This window comes from Lepus europaeus, chromosome 2 (genome assembly GCF_033115175.1).
Source record: "Lepus europaeus isolate LE1 chromosome 2, mLepTim1.pri, whole genome shotgun sequence".
NCBI lineage: Eukaryota > Metazoa > Chordata > Mammalia > Lagomorpha > Leporidae > Lepus > Lepus europaeus.
The window spans coordinates 161,948,414-161,961,658 of record NC_084828.1 but is presented as its reverse complement, the minus strand read 5'-3'; the positions used below and the strand labels follow the sequence as shown (position 1 = coordinate 161,961,658).

Here is a 13,245-nt window from a genome sequence, read left to right as displayed (position 1 = left end):
TTCCATATTTATTATTAATCTGTTTAGGCTTTCTATGTCTTCTTGATTTGGTCGTTCATTTGAGATCCTTCTTCTTTTCAAATGTGGATATTTCTCTTTATAAACTTCCCTCTTGATACTGCTTTTACTGCATTCTATAAGTTTTGGTACATGGTGTTTTCATTTTCATTTTTCTCAAGTTTGTAAATTTCCTCTTGATTTCCTCTTTGACTCAATGATTATTCAAGAGTATGTTTCCTCCCCCCACCCCACCCCCACCCCACCCCGTAGCGCTGCTGGGCCTGCAGGTCTGTGTCGAGCCGCGTTTGCGGGTCTCTGTTCTGCAGGATGGGGTTTGTTAAAGTTGTCAAGAACAAGGCCTACTTTAAGAGATACCAAGTGAAGTTTCGAATACGGCGAGAGGGTAAAACTGATTACTATGCTCGGAAACGCTTGGTGATCCAGGATAAAAATAAGTACAACACACCCAAATACAGGATGATAGTTCGTGTAACTAATAGAGATATCATTTGTCAGATTGTTTATGCCCGTATAGAAGGGGATATGATAGTCCGCGTAGCTTATGCACACGAACTGCCAAAATACGGAGTGAAAGTTGGCCTGACCAATTATGCTGCAGCCTATTGTACTGGCCTGCTGCTGGCTCGCAGGCTTCTCAATAGGTTTGGCATGGACAAGATCTACGAAGGCCAAGTGGAGGTGACTGGAGATGAATACAATGTGGAAAGCATTGATGGTCAACCTGGTGCCTTCACCTGCTATTTAGATGCAGGCCTGGCCAGGTCTACTGCTGGCAATAAAGTTTTTGGAGCCCTGAAGGGAGCTGTGGATGGAGGCTTGTCCATCCCTCACAGCACCAAACGACTCCCTGGTTACAATTCTGAAAGCAAGGAGTTTAATGCAGAAGGACATCGGAAGCACGTTATGGGGCAGAATGTTGCAGATTGCATGCGGTACCCAATGGAAGAAGATGAAGATGCTTACAAGAAAAAAATTCTCTCAGTACGTAAAGAACAGTGTGACTCCAGCATGTTGGAGGGGATGTATAAGAAAGCCACGCGGCTATACGAGAGAATCCAGTGGATGAGAAGAAGCCCAAGAGAGAAGTTAAAAAGAAGAGGTGGAACCGTCCCAAAAATGTCCCTTGCGCAGAAGAAAGATCGGGTAGCTCAAAAGAAATCAAGCTTCCTCAGAGCCCAGGCACGGGCTGCTGAGAGCTAAACCAAACAATTTCCTATGAAGATTTTTCTGATAAAGACAATAAACTTATTGACCAAGCAGGAAAAAAAAAAAGAGTATGTTTCACATATTTGTGAGTTTCCCATTTTTTGTTGTTGATTTCTAGTTTCATTCCATTGTAGACAGAGAAGATACATGGCATGACTTCAGTCTTCTTAAATCCATTAAAATTTGTTTTGTGATTTTTCTAGAGAATGTTGATGTCTGCCCAGGAAAAGTGCGTATTCTTGGGGCAGGCCATGGGATAAGCTGCTGCTTAAGAGGACAATATGCCATATTGAGTGCCTGGAGTCAAGTCCTTCCTCTGATCCAGCTTCCTTATTATTTTTTTTATTTAGTTATTTTATTTGAAAGCCAGAATTACAGAGAGGCAGAAGCAGAGAGAGAGGGAAGTTTTTCATCCGCTGGTTCACTCCCCAGATGGTCACAATGGCCAGAGCTGTGCCGATCCGAAGCCAGAAGCTTCTTCCGGGTCTCCCACCCAGATGCGAGGGCCCAAGGACTTGGGTCATCTACTACTTTCCCAGTCCATAGCAGAGAGCTGGATCAGAAGTAGAGCAGCCAGGACTTAAGCCAGTGCCCATACGGGATGCCAGCACTACAGGCAGCAGCTTTATCCACTAGGCCACAGGGCCAGCCCCAAACTTCCTTCTAATGTGCACCCTAGAGGCAGCAGATGATGATTTAAGTACTTGGGTACCAATTACCCATGCAGGAGACTTGAGTATAGTTCCAGACTCTGTCCTGGCCCAGCCCTGCTGTTTTAGGCATTTGGGGAGTGAATCGGTAAGTGGCAGAGATCTCTCTTTCTCTCTCTTGTTCCGCATTTCAAGTAAATAAAAATAAGCACCATGTTAAGAATGTGTATTCTGCTGTTGAGTGCAAAGATCTATATGTCTGTTGGGTCCATTTGATCTATACTGTTGTCTATGTTTATTGATTTTTCTATCTGAATGCTCTATCCATTACTGAAAGTGTGGTATGGAAGTCAGGTTGAAGAACTCCCTTTAATATTTCTTTCTAGGGGGCTGGAGCTGTGGTGTAATGGGTGAGGTCGCCGCCTGCTGTGCCAGTATCCCATATGGATGCCAGTTCAAGTCTTGGCTGTTCCACTTCCAATCCAGCTCTCTGCTGTGGCCTGGGAAAGCAGTGGAGGATGGCCCAAGACCCTGGGCCCCTGAACCCACGTAGGAAAACAGTAGGAGGTTCCTGGCTCCTGGCTTCAAATCAGCGCAGCTCCAGCCGTTGCAGCCAACTTGAGAGTGAACCAGTGGATGTAGGGTCTCTCTCTCTCTCTCTCTCTCTCTCTCTCCCTCTCTCTGTCTGCCTGTCTCTCCCTCTTTCTCAGTGTAACTCTGACATTCACATCAATAAATAAATCTTAAAAACTTTTTCTAGGGGCCAGATCTTGGGGCACAGCAAGTTAAGCTACAGCCTGCAGCACCAGCATCCCATATAAGCGCCGAATAAAATACCAGCTTCTCCCCATCCAATTCAGCTCCTGCTAATATGCCTGGCAAAGCAGTGGAAGATAGCTCAGGCGCTTAGGACCCTGTACCCACATGGGAGACTGAAACAGAGTTCCTGGCTCCTGGTTTTGGCCTGGCCCAGCCCCAAACATTGCAACCATCTGGGGTATGAACCAGTGGATGGAAGAGCTAAGTCAGTCAGTCTCTCTCTCTCCCTCCATCTCCTTCTCTCTCTCCCTCACTCCTTCTTTCTGTAACTCTTTCAAATAAATAAATAACTCATTTAAAAAAAAAAAACCTTATTTCTAAGGGAGGTCTACTTTTGATGAAATTCTTCAATTTTTTTCTTTGTCTAGAAGAGATTTTATCTCTCATTTTTAAAACACAGTTTTGATAAGTATGGTATTTGTTACCACAGGTGGGGTTTTTTTGCTCTTTTAGCATTTTGAATACATCCTCTTATCTTGGGAATCCACTGATATACCTATTGAAGTTTCTGTGTATGTGACAAGTCATTTTTCTCTTGAAAATTCTCTTTTATCTGTTTTTTTAAAGATTTATTGATTTATTTGAAAGGCAGAGTTTCAGACAAAGTGACAGGGAAGAAGGAAGAGAGAGGGAGGGAGAGAGAGATCTTCCATCCACTGATTCATTCCCCAAACGGCCACAACATCTGGAGCTGGGCCAGGCTGAAGTCAGGAGCCAGAAGCTTCTCCCACGTGGGTGCGAGGACCCAAGTACTTGGGCCAAATTCTGCTGCTTTCCCAAGCACATTATCAGAGAGCTGGATCAGAAGTAGAACAGCTGGAAATCAAACTAGCACTCAGATGGGATGTCAGCATTGCAGGTGATGGTTTCACCCGCTGTGTCACAATAATGGCCTCATCCTTGACTTTTGACAATGTAAGCTCAGCACAGACATCTTAGTGTTCAACCCATCTGGGGTTTCAGCTTCTTGAGTCACGATAACCATTTCCTTCTCTAGATTTTGGGAATTTTCAGGCATTATTTCCTAAAATAAGCGTTTTGCTGCTTTCTCTTTTACTTTTCCTTCTCAGGCCTCCATAATGCACATGCTAGCTTACCTGATGATGCACCACGATCCTGTAGTTCTCTCATTCTTGTCAATCTCTTTTCTTTTTTCACTTCTAACTAGATAATTTCAACTGATCTGTCCTTGTGTGCACAGATTCATCTTCTTTATCAAGTCTGCTTTTGCTTTTTATTTTTTTTAATGCCGTTCATTGTATTTTTCAACTCCAAAATTCCAGTTTGGTTTTTGAATGATTCCTGTCTCTTTGTTGAACTTTTCGTTTGTTCATGTTTTGTTTTCCTGAAATATTGAGTTGTCCTTCTACTTTGTCTTTTAGTGTATGTGCTTCCTTAAGGCAAATATTGTCAATTCTTTGTCGAGCAATCTCCATTTCTTCATAGGTAGTTACTAGAAACTAACTAATTTCCTTTGGTGGTATCATGTTTGCCTGGCACTTCATATTCCATGTGGTCTTACATGTGTATCTGCATATCTAAAGGTGCAATAATCCTTTCCTATCTTTATGGATGGCATTAAGCATGTAAACATCCTCTCCAGCCTGGTCCCCATAAATTCACGGGGAATCTATCAAGCCTCCAGAATCCACCAAGCAGGATTGGAACTGCCTCTGGAATCCATCAAGCAGGGCTGGAACTGGGTTACGTGGCTGTCGTGTTGCCTTCAGTTGTCAGTCATATTAACAGAGGTGTGGACAAACACGGTGCTTGCCATAAGCTATACATATGGGATCACCTCCAGGACCACAGTCAAACAGGACTGGAAGGAGGACACAGAGCTGCATCTTTGTCTGATATGATGTCTTCAGAGAGTGATCCTGCTACCAAAGGACCCCTGCTATGAATCCCACGAGGTCCCTGTACAGGTACCACGCTTAATCCCAGCAGGTCCCTGAACAGGCCTCTGTCAGGTCCCTGGACAGGTTCCTGCCAAGGTAAGACTTCCTCTGGCACTTTGGTAGAGCATTGCAAAAGCCAAATCAAAGGGCTGCTACAGGGGCCATAGTCAGGAAGAACGCCATGTCTCCCACCATTTCCCTGGGCAGGGAAGATTACTCTGAGTCTTTGGCGGAATAAGGCTGAAAGTGAGCTCAAGCCTGCTTCAGGGGCCACAGCCAAGACTGACTTCAGGGGTCGTAGCAGAGATGGAAGGCACCAGGCCTACTACAAGGGGCATGCGTAGACACCCCTGGATCACTGAGCAGACAGGATTGAGCATTGAGCACAGGGAAGAAGCTTCATCACAAGACCACTTCAAAATCCACAGTTGGGACCACAACGGTGGACCTGTAACCAGAGGCACAGGTGGCATGAAAAGCTGCTACAATCAGATTGAGAAGTTGACTTACGGGCACCTAGCAGATGTCAAAGCCTTTCCAAAAGAAAAATTAGAAATGAAACAAAACCCAGAAGTGAAACATCCACACAGACTGTGAAATCTAAAAGCAGATATGACTATATAAAAATGAAGAACATCTGTACAATAAAGGGGGAAGAAAGTTAAAAGATACTTAGAAAATTGGAAAGAACCGTTTACAGTATCAGTAACAAAAGGTCACTATACATAAATAAACAACACCTACAAATAATTTTTTAAAAGACAACCCAGTATGTTAAAGGGTAAGTAGGCATTGTGAAAAAGAAAAGAAATATTTAGAGGGAAGTCTGGTAGTTTGAGAAAACTTAAGAGAAAGATAACATTCAATGTTAATAGGGCTGTGGAGAAAAAGGCACTGTAAAACAGTAGTAGGAGGGTTTATTTGTAAACCTTTATTGGAAGGTAATCTGACAATATTTGTCAAAATCTTTTTAAGTTTATTTTTATGTATTTGAACGGCAGAGCATTAAACAGAGAGCAGGAGACAGGGAAAGAGAGAAAATCTTCCAACCCCTGATTCATCCCCCAAATACTTAGAACAACCAGGGCTGAGCTACGCCAAAAACCAGGAGAACGGATGTCATCTGGGTCTCTAATGTGGGTTACAGGGACCCAGTTACTAGAACCGTCATTTGCTGCCTCCCAAGATAAACATTAGCAAGAAGCTGGATCAGAAGCAGAGTACCCAGGACTAGATTCCAGGGGCTCGCATATGGGATACCAGTGTTCTAAGCAGTGATTTCACCTGATGTGCCCAACACCCACCCCAAAAGTTGCCAAAATATTACATGTGAAGACAGTGTAAGCCAGGAATTCCACCTCCAGAAAGAAAGTAAGTACTGGCATAAAGATAGAGGAGTATGTGTATAAGCAAGTTCTATGTTACTTCCAGTATGGAAAATGTGGAAGCAATCTAATATTAATCATTGGGAACTGGTATGGACAGGATATACCCATTCATTACAACTCTGTGCAACTCATAAAGGGACTATCGTAATGCATCTACCACCTTAAAATATGCATGATTTATATTTAGATGAAAAAGCATGATAAACATTGAGAGCCTAATCTCAAAACAAGATATTTAACTTATGCATCAAGACTTCTTTTATGGTTCTACAATGGAGGTTAACAGTTTTCTTCTCTAGAAAAAACAATGCTGAAATTCATATGGAAACACAGGAAACCCTAAATAGCTAAAGCAATCCATACAACAAAAACAAAGACAGAGGTATCACAATACCAGATTTCAAGACATATTACAAGGCAGTTATAATCAAAACAGCCTGATACCAGTCCAAAAACAGATGGAAAGAGCAATGGAACAGAATAGAAATGCCATAAATCAATCTAAGTATCTACAACCAACTTATATTTGACCAAGGAGCTAAAACCAAACCCTGGAGCAAAAACAGTTTATTCAACAAATGGCACTGGGAAAAGTGAATTTCCACATGCAGAAGTATGAAGCAAGACCCCTACCTTAACCTTATACAAGAATCCATTCCAAATGGATCAAAGACCTAAATCTATGACCAAATACCATCAAATTACTAGAGAACAATGGGGAAACCCTGCAAGAAATTGGCATAGACAAAGACTTCTTGGAAAATACCCCATAGGTACAGGCAATCAAAGCCAAAATTGACAAATAGCATTACTTCAAATTGAGAAGCTTCTATACTACAAAAGAAACAGGAAAGTGAAGAACCAACAGACAGAATGGGAAAAAATTATTTGTAAACAATGCAACTAATAAAGGATTAAAAAGCAGAAAATATAAAGAGATCAAGAAACTCAACAACAACAAAACAAACAACCCAGTTAAGAAATGGGCAAAGAACATAAACAGGCATTTTTCTAAAGAGAAAATACTAATGGCCAACAAACACATGAAAAATGCTCAGGATCACTAGCAATCAGGGAAATGCAAATCAAAACCACAAAGAGGTTTCACCTCACCCCAGTTAGAATGGCTTTCATACAGAAATCAACAAATACTGGTGAGGATGTGGGAAAAGGTACCCTAATCCACTGTTGGTGAGAATATAAACTGGTACAATCACTGTGGAAGACAGTATGGAAATACCTCAGAAATCTGAATATAGACCTACCATATGATCCAGCCATCCTACTCCTAGAAATTTACCCAAGGGAAATGAAATCAGCACATGAAATAGTTATCTGCACCCCCATGTTTATTGCAGCTCAATTCACAATAGCTAAGATATGGAATCAACCCAAATGTCTGTCAACCAAACGCTGCATGAAGAAATTGTGGGATATGTACACCTCAGGATACTACACAGTGGTTAAAAAAAAAAAAAAGAAACCCTGCTGTTTGTAACAAAATAGATGCAACTGGGGCCCGCGCTGTGGCATAGCAGGTAAAGCATCCCATATGGGTGCCGGTTCAAGACCTGGCTGCTCCACTTCTGATCCAGCTCTCTGCTATGGCCTAGGAGAGCAGTAGAAGATGGCCCAAACACACAGCAGACTCATAGAATGGCAAACGCCCCAAACAGCACTCCGGCCTCAGAATCAACCCTTGGGCATTCGGATCTGGCTAAAAAGCCCATGAGAGTCTCACAGGCATGGAAAGCCAAGACATGGTGGCAAAAACAACCTAAATGAAAGATCCTGGTGAACAAGACCCCAGCAGAAGGAATGGGAGATCAAGGAGGAAGGCGCCTTTCTCTGAAGGAAGGAAGGAACCTCCACTGTGATATGGCCTTGACTAAACAAGTTCAGAGTTGGTGAACTCAAGGGGCTTCCATAGCCTAGACAGCTCATGGCAAGAGCCTCAGGTGATTGCTGACGTCATAAATAAGAGTGCCAATTGTTAAATCAACAATGGGAGTCACTGGGCACATGCTCCCCATGTAGGATCTCTGTCTTTAATGTGTTTTACTATGAAAGTTAAAGATAACACTACTCGTCGAACAATACCCTATACCTTGTGCAGTTGTGTGAGTGCAGTCTGTTGAAATCTTTGCTTAGTATATACTAAGTTGATCTTTTGTATATAAAGATAATTGAAAATGAAACTCTATGAAGGGTGGAATGGGAGAGGGAACGGGAGAGGGGAGGGCCACGGGAGGGAGGGAGGTTGGGGGGAGGAAAGCCACAATAATATAAAAGTTGCACTTTGTAAATTCACATTTATTAAATAAAAAAAAGAAGATGGCCCAAGTCCTTGGGCCCCTGCACCTGCGTGGAAGACCTGGAAGAAGCTCCTGACTCCTGGCTTCGGATCGGTGCAGCACCAGCTGTTGTGGCTAACTGGGGAGTGAACCAGCAGATGGAAGACATTCTCTCTCTCTCTCTCTCTCTCTCTCTCTCTCTCTCTCTCTCCTCTCTCTGCCTCTCCATCTCTCACTGTGTAATCTGACTTTCAAGTAAATAAATAAATCTTAAAAAAAAATAGATGCAACTGGAAAACATTAAACTTAGTGAAATAAATCAGTCCCAAAAGTACAAATACCATATGTTCTGTGTTCTCTCTGATCTACGGTAACTAATAGAGCACCTAAAAGGTAATCTATAGAAGTGAAACTGATACTTTGAGAGGGAATGACTTTGAACAGTCCTTGTCTTGACTGTTGATGAACAGTTTTTTTTTTTCATACTATTTGTTAAACATCTAACTTAGTATATAGAGTTAATCTTAGGTGTATAAAGTTAATTGAAAGTAGATATTAGTAAAAATAAGAATAGAAATAGGAAAGGGAGGAGGAACAAGGGTGGGAGTGCGGTGACAGGGCAGGTAGGGTGGGAACAATCACTTCGTTCCTGTATTTTGTGTTTATGAAATGTATTGTTTGTATACCTTAAATAAAAGGTTTCTGGGTAAAAAAATTAAAAAAATATTTTGCCTATTAAAACAAAGGTAGTGTGACAAAGAAGGAGAGACAAAAACAGAGAAATTGATCTTCCAATCACACTGGTTCACTCTCCAAATAGTCACAATAACCAGGGCTGTACCAGGCTGAAGCCAGGACCCAGGAATTCCAACCCGGTCTCCTGCCTTAGTGGTGACACCCCAAGTACTTGGCCCATGATCTGCTTCCTTCCTGGGTGCTTTATCAGATAGTTGAAATCGAAGCAGGGTAGCTGGGACTCAAACTGGCACTCAGTATGGGATGCCAGCATCACTAGTGGCTTAACCCACATTGGCCCCAGGATTACTCTCTCAATGCACAGAGACCCCAAGATAACTTTTAGACATAAAAGCAGGACTCGCAGTCCCAGTGGCATGTTTCATTATCATCACATTCTGAGATTTTATTAGCAAATGAAATACTATGCATGCAGATTCTCTGCTATATAACTTAATTTAACCAATTTTTGAGGATTCTTTCCTGCCAAACAAAAACATACCAGTTAGTGATTAAAATTCCACTGTTTCTCAGTATTTTTACACTTTGTGTTTCTGCGTGGGTACAAACTGATGAGATCTTTAATAATTATATACTGAATCGATCTTCTATATATAAAGATAATTGGAAATGAAAAAAAAAACCTGGTGTTAAATTGGAGATGGCATAGAAAATTAATTAATTTTTAAAAAAATATTATGTAGGATCTCTGCCTTTAATGTGCTGTACACTCTTATTTAATGCTATAACTAGTACTCCAACAGTATTTTTTTTTTCACTTTGTGTTGCTATATGGGGGCAAACTGTTGAAATCGTTACCTAATATATACTAAACTGATCTTTTGTATATAAAGAGAATTGAAAATGAATCATGATGTGATTGGAAGGGGAGAGGGAGCGGGAAAGGGGAGGGTTGTGGGTGGGAGGGAAGTTTTGGGAGGGGGAAGCCATTGTAACCCATAAGCTGTACTTTGGAAATTTATATTCATTAAATAAAAGTTTAATAAAAAAAAATTCCACTGTTTCTGATGATTTATGTCTTATTGACAGTTATCAATTGAACAAAGCTCTTACTCAACATGCCTAAGTTATTTGGAGAGAGACTTTCCATGAGTTATAAAAATCAAATCAAAGCCGGAGAAACAGCAAAAAATAAAATAAAAACAAAAAGTCAGTGTAGACCCAGAATGTGGCTTTTCAAGAGCAGGCATTCATCCAAAACGGTGCCTAGTACCAATCATTCTCCAGGTTTCCTTTACATAATTGGCCGAACGGAGAGCTCTGCTGTCTGGCATGCACCCACTCATAGATTCGGTCCTTTCAGTCCTATGTTAAACAGAGCTGGCAGCTCCGCTTTGAAATTTCTCTCCCTACTATCCTGGCACACATCTATTTGTGCGTGCATAAAATTCCATCTGCTGGTATACAAAGCAATTTTCGTTGGAAGACCACATTTGGCGAGCAGATGAGATAATGCATCAAAAGTTTTCCATGTGATGAAATTGCATCTCCTAACATTATACTTTCTGATTAACTGACCAGGCTACATTCATTGTTTTTTGAGCAACAGCTTTCTATTCAAAGCATGTCTTACAGCAGAAGGAGCTGTCACGCTATGAGCAATTGTACCGACCAGAGGCTCCTTTATAGCAAACCCTGTCAGCTGCCAGAGACAAAAGTCCAGTATGGCACAAGGATTACGTTAATATCATTGATAATTGCTCCACCACAATTAGTGTAAGGAGAATAAATGCGCAGTTGAGACAATTAGAGATACCCAGACTCCCATTACTTAATTACCTTAGCCAAGACTGAATGCACTAATCGTTTTGTCCTTAGTGTACCTGTTTCAAGATTGTCTGAACCTTCCAAACCTATTGCTGAAATGTGATTGCCATTGCAGAAGTGTTGGGAGGTGGCGTCCACCTGGAGGTATTTGAGTTATAGAAGCCTGCATGATGAGGCTAAAGCAGTTCCCAGGGAGTGGGTTAGTTACCACTAAAGCAGGTTGCTATGAAGCAAGACGAACACCTTCCCAGCTCTCATGCACGTGTACCCCTCCTACATTCACCTGCTCTCTCTACGCATTTCTTCCAGGAGACAAAGTAGCATCAGACCCTTGCCAGAGGTCAACAACTAATCCTGGGCAAACCAGCTTTCAGAACCAGGAACCAAAACGAACCACTTTTCTTTACAAGTTACCTGGTCTCAGGGATAACACAAAACAGACTAAGACAACACTCATCCCCAGGCTGTGCTGAGCTCTAATATTCTATCTGGGTTTATGTCTAGATTACCTCTTCTCATTGTTAACAGAAATATACACACACACACACACGCATAAAACATAGGTGTGTATGTTTTATTGATGTCTCTTTTTCCATCCACAGAACTTTCACACTGGGGCCAGCACTGATTCACAGCAGGTTAAACTACCACCTACAACACTGGCATCCTATATGGGTGCTGGTTCAATCTTGGTTACTCCACTTCCAATCCAGCTCCCTGCTAATGTACCCAGGAAAGCAGTGGAAGATGGCCCACGTGCTTAGGTCCCTACCACCTGTATGGCAGACCCAGATGAAACTCATGGCTCCTGACGTTGGCCTGGCCCAGCCCAGGTTGTTGTGATCATTTGGAGAGTGAACCAACAGCTGAAAGTCTCTCTCTCTCTCCCTGTCTCTCCATAACTCTGCCTTTCAAATAAAAAGTCTTTCTTGAAAAATTTTCCATTGATTCTGAATATATTACACATTTGTTTTATGTATCAAGTTATTCCTGATGAAAATCTTACAATCATTTTTATTTTTAAAAAAAAATTATTTTTATTTATTTGAGAGGTAGAGTTACTGATAGTGAGAGGGAGAGACAGAAAGGTCTTCCTTCCATTGGTTCACTCCCCAAATGGCCGCAGCAGCCAGAGCTGCACTGATCCAAAGCCAGGAGCCAGGTGCTTCTCCTGGTCTCCCATGCAGGTGCAGGCCCAAGCACTTGGGCCATCCTCCACTGCACTCCTGGGCCACAGCAGAGAGCTGGATTGGAAGAGGAGCAGCTGGGACTAGAACCGGTGCCTTTATGGGATGCAGACACTGCAGGCGGAGGATTAACCTACTGCACCATGGTGCCAGCCCCCATTTTTATTTTCTTTGTAAATAGTCTGTTTTTTAAAACTGGTAGCTTTTAGGATTTTCTTTTTATTGATAATTGTTTGAAATCTCACTACAATGTGTTAACTTTTTGTGGAAATTTTGCTATCAGGTCTAGGTTTGGGTTTTTTTGTTTGTTTGTTTTTGTGGGTTTTTTTTTTTTTTTTTTTGCATATGGACTTAAAAATTGAATTGTTCCAGCATCATTCTTGGATTATCCTTTCTCTGTTAAATTCCCTTTGCTCCTTTGTCAAAAACCTGTGCGGACCCGTTTCCAGTCTCCCTGTCCTAGTCAATTAGTCTATGTCAATCTATGCATCTATTCTTCCATCAATTTCATGTTATCAGTTTACCCTCCAAAACCATTCGCCAGTATAGATCTCAGCAACATTGCTCCTCACTGACCTGTTTTCCACATCCCCATCTATACTGAGTATTGCTTGTCTTTTAACTTCTTTTCTACCCTATTAGATACTCTTCCCCCCAAAAAATTTCTTTTTAAGAAATACTTGGTTGTCCTGTTATAAACCATATTGTGTTCTAGATGATTTATTACTACTGTTTACACATCATGTGTATTGACATTTTACTACTGATGTTGTAAATAGTCCCTTCTGGCTTCCTAATTATATTTTAACTTTTGTCCCCTTTGTTGCACAGATCATCCTTTTTGTGTCCAATCTGTCTTTCAGGTTTCATAGCTGTGTAAACATTTTACTTCTGGGTTTCATTTCTAACTTAAGAAGACCTTCAACATCTGCTGTATGTCTACAAAGAAAATTCTCAGTCTAATGGTTACATGCATTGTGAGTCTTATGGATTATATTTTTACACTTTAAAATTTAGCTTTTAGTTTAACTCAATATTCTTTTCTAACTTTCTTAATGTCATCTAATAGCCAACTTAGCTAACATATATCACAGTACCTCAATACATGTTAGTGTCTTCGAAAAAATATATTCTCAGAATGAAGCAGGTAAAAATAATCTACATTTTACTTCTATACAGACACACCAAAGGATTGAGAGAAGATGCTCAGACAAAAACTTGTATACAGATGTCATCACATCGGCATTCATAACAGC

General features: G+C 41.3%; 1 pseudogene; it reads left to right on the top strand.

Annotated features, from left to right (window-relative positions):
• The first annotated feature begins 265 nt into the window (after window positions 1–265).
• On the top strand, window positions 266–1,273 carry LOC133749948 (large ribosomal subunit protein uL18-like; annotated as a pseudogene).
• Window positions 1,274–13,245: the final 11,972 nt, after the last annotated feature.